Genomic DNA, 8489 nt, shown 5'->3' on the forward strand with positions numbered 1-8489 from the left:
GGGCGGGTCAGGAGAGGTCTGCCACGCCATGTGGTCACCTCCGGGGCAGGCGGGGATCGAACTCTTGCTGAAGCGGCTTTAGATTCTCAGTGCTGTGCTTTAACCCGCTGCGCCACCAGGAGGGCCATTATTTTTATTTTTTTAAGAAAAACTTTTCAAAATTTCTTTTTGTTTTTTTAATTTTGCATAGAAGAACTGGGGTGTAGGCCAGAGGTATGGGGCATGAGATGATTCACCATAGACAAAGTGGGGAGCAGAACAATGGCGGATTTACTAAAATATACTGCTGAGGGGAGCAGGGGCAAGAGAGCAGAGGTCTGCTGCACCATATATGAAGAATAGAACCCAGGTCTTAGCTGGGTTCTATGATAGTGCTAAGACTTAACTCTTATGCCACCAGGGAGGCTCTTATTACTATCTTAAGTCAAGTAAATGTCTAGTTATGGGAGTTGTAACAATAAGAGTGATTTAGAAAATGATTAAAAATCACATAAAATTATCTTAATGGATTAAAGTAAGGAATTTGGAATTCTGGGACAAATGCTGTTTTTGAAAAGTGGAATTAAATTATCTTTTGATAATTAATTCACAAACAGCCTATGTATGATAGAATTAAAATATGTTGCTGAATTTTGATTCCTTTTAAAACTTTTCTGCTTGTAAGAAACTGGACACAATTTACCGAGTACTGATCCATTCAGAAAATGCCTGAAATACTGTAACAGAACCCTGCTTGAAATCCATTGGTATAAAAATAATTAGGTCCTCCCTGGTGGCGCAGCTGGTTAAAGCACAGCACTAAAAAGCTAAAGCCACTTCAGTATGAGTTTGATCCCCGCCTGCCCCGGCCTCTCCTGACTCAACCACTGCTCCCCTCAGCAGTGTACTTTGTCAGTCGGCCTGTTCTTCTCACCACTCTGTCTCTGGTGAATCCTCTCACCGCCGCAGCACCTCTGGCTTGTACCCCAGTTCTGTATGCACAAATAAATAAATCTTTATAAAAAAAATAATTAGCACTAAGTTTTATGATTTAGGAAAACTCTGTCTACTACTAGACTACTTTGAATCTAAATTAGCCAGAATAGGTGTGAATCAGTAGAGCACTGTCCAGGGTCACTAGAAAGGGATCTAAGCATAGAAGAAAGCTCTTAGATCCCAAAACTTGTTCCCATGCTATGAGTTATGTGGCGTATTTGTTAAATGGATTTCTTTACCCTTTGCCTAAATATAGATTTTAACTCAACTGGCTTGGTGCAGATTCTGGGAATCTGAATTATTAACCATATGTTAACATGTAGGCCATATGTCTTTTTATATTCAGACAAGTTTTGGAAACAGCTAATTAAAACATGTATAGTTATTTGAAACATCAAACTTACTTTTAACAGCCATCCATTGCTGCTTTGAAGGCTGTGATATGTATTCATAGATATCTGAACACATATTTGTATGTGCTGGCTATAGCACTATTAATGTGCCAACAGCTTCTACATTGTATGTCTGTGTGGTCTAGTTAGCTTCATTCTGTTCCAAGAACAGATTATTCCCCAAATCCTGATCAGCTGTCAGACAAAGTAAGTTATTGGTTACAGAGAACTGAGAGTTCCTGAATTGAAAAATTCAAATCATAAAAAAATATTATCTTATTATTAGGTATTTAAAAACGATACATTCATGGTGTAAAATTACATTAAGTAAATAGAAATCCCTCAATGTAATCATTACTTTTGGTAAACATATATAACTTACATAAAGGAAAATGCTTGAATCATGTGTGTGAATTTTTATAGAAAATGAACGTACCGAGGAAGGACCCATGTTAAGAACTAAAACCTCAGAAATAATCCCCAAATGCCGGCCCTCTATTGTTGCGGCCAACTTGCAGTGCTGCATCCTAACCGATTGTGCCACCAGGGAGGGCCAGGCCTTCTATTGTTAACACGCTTCCCCACCATGTAAAGCTGCTGTTCTCCCTTCAAATACCACACTGGCTTATGCTTTTAAATTCTATATAAATAGAGTAGTACAATGCATATTATTTTGCTTGATTTCTTCTCATAAACATTGTGAGATTCATGCATGTTGTTGTATTACCTCCTTTCTGTATTGTATCTCATTATGTGAGTATACTACAATTTACTTATCCTTCCAAATGACCACTTAGGTAATTTTCAGTTTGCGGCTATAGCAAATAGTGCAGTTATGAACATTTTGGTCTGTATCTTTGGTAGACATGTATGAATGTATGTGTATTGTGCATAGAAAGTCCTAGGGAATGGGTTCCTGGGTCCTTATTGTGCAGCAGGATCACTTCCATTTTGCAAAGGATTAAAAAAAAAAACAACCTATCTTACCTGACAAACAGAAATATCCTGACACAGTGGTCTTGCTACCTATAACACCTCTTCAGAAGACAACAAGAAAGGGCCTTTCTGGTGATCCAAGGGGTTAATTAAATCTCAGCACTAGGAAGCAATCCACAGCTTCGATCCCCAGTCAGCACATGGCACATGGCACAGCAGATCTCTCATCTCACCTGCAGCTCCACTCAACAGTGTATTTTGGTCACTCAGCCTGTTCTGCTCCCTACTCTGTCTCTGGTGAATCCTCTCATATTCCCCTCCCACCCCCCAGACCACTGGTCTATACCCCAGCTCTTATGCATAACTAACTAATAAATAAATAACAACAAAAGAGAGCTGCTGGCCACAGTCATCCAAAAAATAAGTGAGTGGCAATCCATACCCTAACCTAATTACCACACTAATTCTTCTACCTTCAACGATCTATTAAGATCGTTGCCATTGTTTTTACCTAACAGGAGTGCTTTACATTCTCGATATATGTCCTTTGTGAGATATTATTACTGATATTCTTGTTCTATTCCTATTTAAAGATGTCTATGTAATTTTAGTGAAAACGGTTATCCATGTCTAGAATCACCTTCCTAAATTCTATGTCTATTAATCATTTAGCTTCTTAAAATGAGCAGTTATCACACTGCCCATGACCACTTTGTCTAGTCATATTTACCCTACATTTTCTCTGGTCATTTTATCTCAGACTTATTCGATATTTCTTGATTCTGTCTGACAAGTACACACATGAGACATATACGCAGAATGATTAGGTGCTTTTTTTTTTTTTAAGATTTATTTATGCATACAGAATTGGGAAAGACCATCGATGCAGGAGCCACCAGTGAGACAACTAGTCAGAGACAGAGTGGGGAGCAGAACAGGATGACTGACTGAAATACACTGCTGAGGGGAGCAGTGGGTAAGACAGGAGAGGTCATTTGTGCTATGTGGGTGCCAGAATCAAACTAGTGTTGAAGTGGCTGTGGCTAGCTTCATAGTGCTGCGCTTTAATTCATGTGGACACCTGGGAGGGCCCTGATTAGGTGCTGTTAAAAAGGAGACAGCAGGTCCAAAGTTAAATTACTTGTGCTAAGTCCCAGGGCATCAAACCTATTTAACCACTAAGTTAACTTAGTTTCAACATCTCCCAGCAGTGGAATTTTTAACCAATCAGTCTGGAATTTCCTGATCAACACTAGCCAGATTATCTGCCAGCCTGATTAAAAAGCCCCTGGCTTCCCCTCAGGGAAAGTAACCCAACCTGAAACAATCCTTTATTTTTTTTTTTGCTAAAAACCTCCTTGTTCCACCCTCTCTAGGTTCCTAAGAACCTGCTCTGGAGTGCCTTTCTACTTGCTAAACAGGACGTTGCTCAATTCATGGACAGCATAATAGAAGGAATTTGACCCTCAAATTTATCAGATGGCAATTTTATTTTTTTCACTGTGCGGAGCCACTAGAAAGCTGGAGGACTAAACTACTACGCTAAGTAGCTGTCTGACTGAGCAAATCAGTTAGCCTTAATGGATTTCAATTCCTTTTCAGTATTAATTAGGGGGTGGAGTAAATAATTAAAATATCGGGGCCTCCCTGGTGGTGCAGGGATTAAAGATGGCCCTATCGAGCATTCACCAGCCACTGCAGCACAAGTTTGATTCCTGGCAGGCCAGGGAGGTGACCCACGAGGTGCAGTAGACTGCTCCTGTTTCACCTGCTGCTCCCATTGTTACAGGACAGGGAGAGAGGGGCACCACTGAACCCCCAAATCTGCCTGCTCTAAATGGGTTCTGCCATCCACCGCATCAAGACAAAACATATAAAACTTTAATGAAAAGGAACTTTAATACAGTAAGCATACAATACAGAAGACAAAGGACATAATTTCCAAATCAAACACCTGAAGTTACCCATCCCCACGTGGGTAGAAGTCAACCCAAAAGGGACTGGCCCAAAACAAGGCCAGAGAGCCGCCACAAGACTAAAGCACCTTCTGGCTGGGACCCAACGGAAAAGGGTCAGACATGGCCAGACAAGTCTGGGAGGAAAAGAGCAAAATCAAAAAATCAATATAAACACTGCCATAGTCACCTCCCTACAGGTATCTCACTCACATCTGCCTTAACTGTTACAGGATCAGGAAACAAGCCCAGTTTCTTCATCACATGCTTGCTGTTCCATCCAGCTTCCTTTTTTTCTTCCTCTCCTCTGATTCCTTCTCTTCTCCTTTTTCTGTGCTCAGCTCCACCCTCCTTTTGGGTGGGGCAGGGAACCTGCAACTTCCCCTCTTTCTAGGGACCACCCTGTTACACCATCAGCAGTATATTTCAGTCAATTCTCCTGTTTTGTTCTCCACTGTCTATGGTGACTCCTCTTGTAACTGGGTGGTCCCTAGTAAAAGGGAAGTTCCAAGTTCCACTCTTTTCCTCCCAGACTTGTCTGGCCATTTCTGACCCTTTTCTGTGGGTCTGGGCCAGAAGGTGCTTAGTCTTGTTGCGGGCTTTCAGGCCTTGCTTGGGCCAATCCCTTTTGGGTTGACTTTTGCCCACAAGGGAATGGATAACTTCAAGTGTTTGATTTGGAAATTATGTTCTTTGTCTTCTGTATTGTATACTTAGTGTATTAAAGTTCCTTTTCATTAAAGTCTTATATGTTTTGTCTTGATGCGGTGGATGGCAGAACCCATTTAGAGCAGGCAGGTTTGGGGGTTCACTGGTGCCTCTCTCCCTGTCCTGTAACAGAATTGGCACCCAACGTGTGAGGATTCTGGTGCCTCTCTCCCTGCCCTGTAACACTCTCACTTTCCATGCACCTCTGGCCTACACCCCAGCTCTTGTATACATAAATAATAAATCTTTTACAAAACAGTCAAACTATCCATTAATCAGCCCTTCTTGATGGCACAACGGGATAGGACTCAGCACTGCAAGTTAGCAGCACTGCAAGTTAGCCACTACAGCGTCAGAGCAAGTTCCATCCCCAGCCCAAAGGTGATCAACATGGTGCAGTCTCTCATGTCTCCCTTGCTGCTCCCCTCAGCAGTGTACTTTGTCAATCTGCCTGTTCTGCTCCCCACTCTGTGTCTGGTGATTCCTCTCACTACCTCTGGCCTGCACCCCAGTTCTGCATGCATACGTAAATAAACCTTTAAAAAAATCCATTAATCTAGGAAGCTGGTTACTTTCAGGAGCATTAAACCCATCTAGTCTATGAATAATCATAATTAGTACATTGGTGTGTGCATTCTCTATTGATAAAAAAAAAAAAAAAAACACGTCACAAAGTCTCCAGCTCCTTTTACACCGTCTTCTTACTTGTAGTATGGTCTTTCAGTTGACTGAATAATCATTTTTTCCTGGATACTTGAGAAGCCTCAAGTAGTTGCTAGTAATCTCCCACATATAACTCTTCACGACTGCTGTATTGATAAAGAGCATACCAGGTGGTCCTCAGTTGCCCACACCACAATCTCTTGGCAAAGCATTTTCTGTGGCCACCTGTGCCCAATACACCGATTTGCATGTGTTGAACACTGACTCTCTCAGTCTTTGTGGGAACAGCCTTCAAAGTATGATTGACAGGAGTTAGTTATGAATTACTGAGGAAGTAACTCTAATTTCCTATAGCACACACTCCTAGGTGGAATACCAGGTACATGATCTTCACCTGCTCCCAGAACTCTCCAGCAGGATTTGGGTTCAAAAGCCCAGAGGGTTTTTAGGGCTTCCTTCAATTCCAACTCAATTCTCTATCCCCCCTGGTGTTTTCCCTGCTCATATTCCAAATCAATTATCTGGACTCAAATACTTGTCTCAGAGTCAACTTCAGGGGGTACTAAAACCAAGAGGATGCTCTTAGCAGAACTTCAGTGGCACCCTACTTGGGAATGTTGGTCCTTTCTTGTACTATGATATTGTAACTCCATTAAAACTAATAGCCTAAAAACAATAATGGGTCATTACCAGGACGACTAGAAATGACCCAAACATCTTATAATGGTTTCCTGTGAATTTTTAAATATTTCTTTTTATAAACTTCACTTCTGATAGTAATATAGTTGTTCATCCCAAACTTCTTTATTCCTTGGAGACTGTTAAACATAAATGTATGTTTAATACTTAAATCTAAGTAAATAAATATGCACTATGTAACATATCACCATATTGGATCTTAAATAATTTAACTTGAAAAATCAATGAATTACAAGGCTTTAGTTCATTTGTCAAAAAAGAGATGGGTATGACTGACTGATTCCTTTAATTTACAGGTATAATTTTAGAAATCTTTTGACTTTTCAATTTAATATTCAGAATGGTATGAGATTCTGTGTACTGTTTTCCCAATCATAGTGTTTATCATTATAAACTTTTTATAGTCTACAGTGAAGCCCACCATTCAATTACAAAATCTTTAGCCACAGTTAAAGAATGGAAAAATTTTTAAATGTAAAAGTTCATACTCAGAACAGTAAGTCAAAATTCAAGACAGCATGTTTTCTAGCCAATCTTGCCAGGTACACAAAAAGGAAAAATGTTAATTTAAATCCACTTTTTATTTCTTTCATAGGTTTTAACAATTATACACAACTTTTAACATAAAGATAGTGAAATCTCAAGGATATGAGGCAATATATATATGGCCTCTACTATTCATTCTTCAGGATGGAAGGAAATTTCCACAGGGTACAATGTGTGAGATTTAACACTGGAAAAAATACATATGAAACTTATATAACTGGCTCCACTTAGGGCCAGGCACAGCACAATAAATACAGAACTGCATCATCTTTTTAAAAGATTGTTGTAATTTTTACCACATTCTCACTAAAGAAATACGATAAGTGACCAGTCTGAAATTTTATAACATATAGGTGAAAGGGACACTTATGATGAATATCTGAGCATAGTTTCTCTAGCATCTTTACACTCATACATCAACATTCTTTAAAAGGAGTGAGAATGTACAATGCAAATTCAAAACAACAAAAAACTAACTTGGTCAAACTTTATCATATCATTCATTACTAATACAATTCTACTTTGCTGGTAGGGTATAGGTAGGAACAGAAAGCTTTTGAAATTCTGTTAATTTCCACTGGTCCTGAGGCTTCTGGGTCAGAAGCCACACTGGAAGCAAACTGATTAAAGCAGCACCATTAAGTCCACATTTCAACAAATCATTGCATAATTCTTCTAATATTCTGAAAGATTTAAAAAAAGAGCATGCAATCTGCAAGGGTTTAAACAAACTAGCTGAATTCCCTACTGACTGCATCTTTAACAGATGGTAAAGTAGTTTAACACTACTGACTGACCATAAAAGACCAAAAGAAATACATTACCTAAAAATTTAAATAACAACATATTTGAGGCATAAAATAAATACTCTACCTAGGCTATTACATGTAGGTATCTGAGAGTGTTAGACATGTTCATATACCCTTTCCCCTTCCCCAGGAGGGAGCAATGTGCCCACACTATTGGCTAGAAATGGGAAACTGTTGCTCTCAGAGTTGTTCTGTCGTGTGCCTTCTTTTGCAAACATAGAAATGATTTTAAAACATATACTTAAGGATGAAATGATCTTTTCCCCCAGCATCTGCTATTAGCAGATGCAAGATTTAATTTTGTCCTTGAAAACAGAATAGAAACTGCAATGTTCCTAAGGCTATAGATATTCTGAGAAATCTTTTGAGTTAATGAATCAAATGCTACATGAGGGCGCTGTTTTCTATAACCGGTAAAGTGGTCGTTCAAAAATTTGACAAGGAAACATGCAAAGAATTGACACATGTCATTATCTTGTAAAAACATAATGCCATTGTGGACCTAAGAATCACTACAGCCCAACTTATCCTTAAAGGTGCAAACAGTCTTCAACCACGACTAAATATTTTCTTGGTGACATTTTATTGCCCATCCCACTGCCACATGATTCTGAGAAGTTTAGGGTACTAAGATGTTTAAAAAAGTAAGAGGATGTGGATCAAGTTCTTGATGCTTGTTTTAAATAAAATTTAAAAAAAAAGTAATGGGGTAGAATAATATTCTTTGATACTGATTTTTTCCTAGTGAAATAAATTAGTTATGCTTTAGTTAGATGATGTAAATCTAAGTTTGACCTCCTGGTTTC

The sequence above is a fragment of the Condylura cristata genome, unplaced genomic scaffold, assembly GCF_000260355.1.
Source record: "Condylura cristata isolate star-nosed mole 26May11 unplaced genomic scaffold, ConCri1.0 scaffold00003, whole genome shotgun sequence".
NCBI classification, from domain to species: domain Eukaryota; kingdom Metazoa; phylum Chordata; class Mammalia; order Eulipotyphla; family Talpidae; genus Condylura; species Condylura cristata.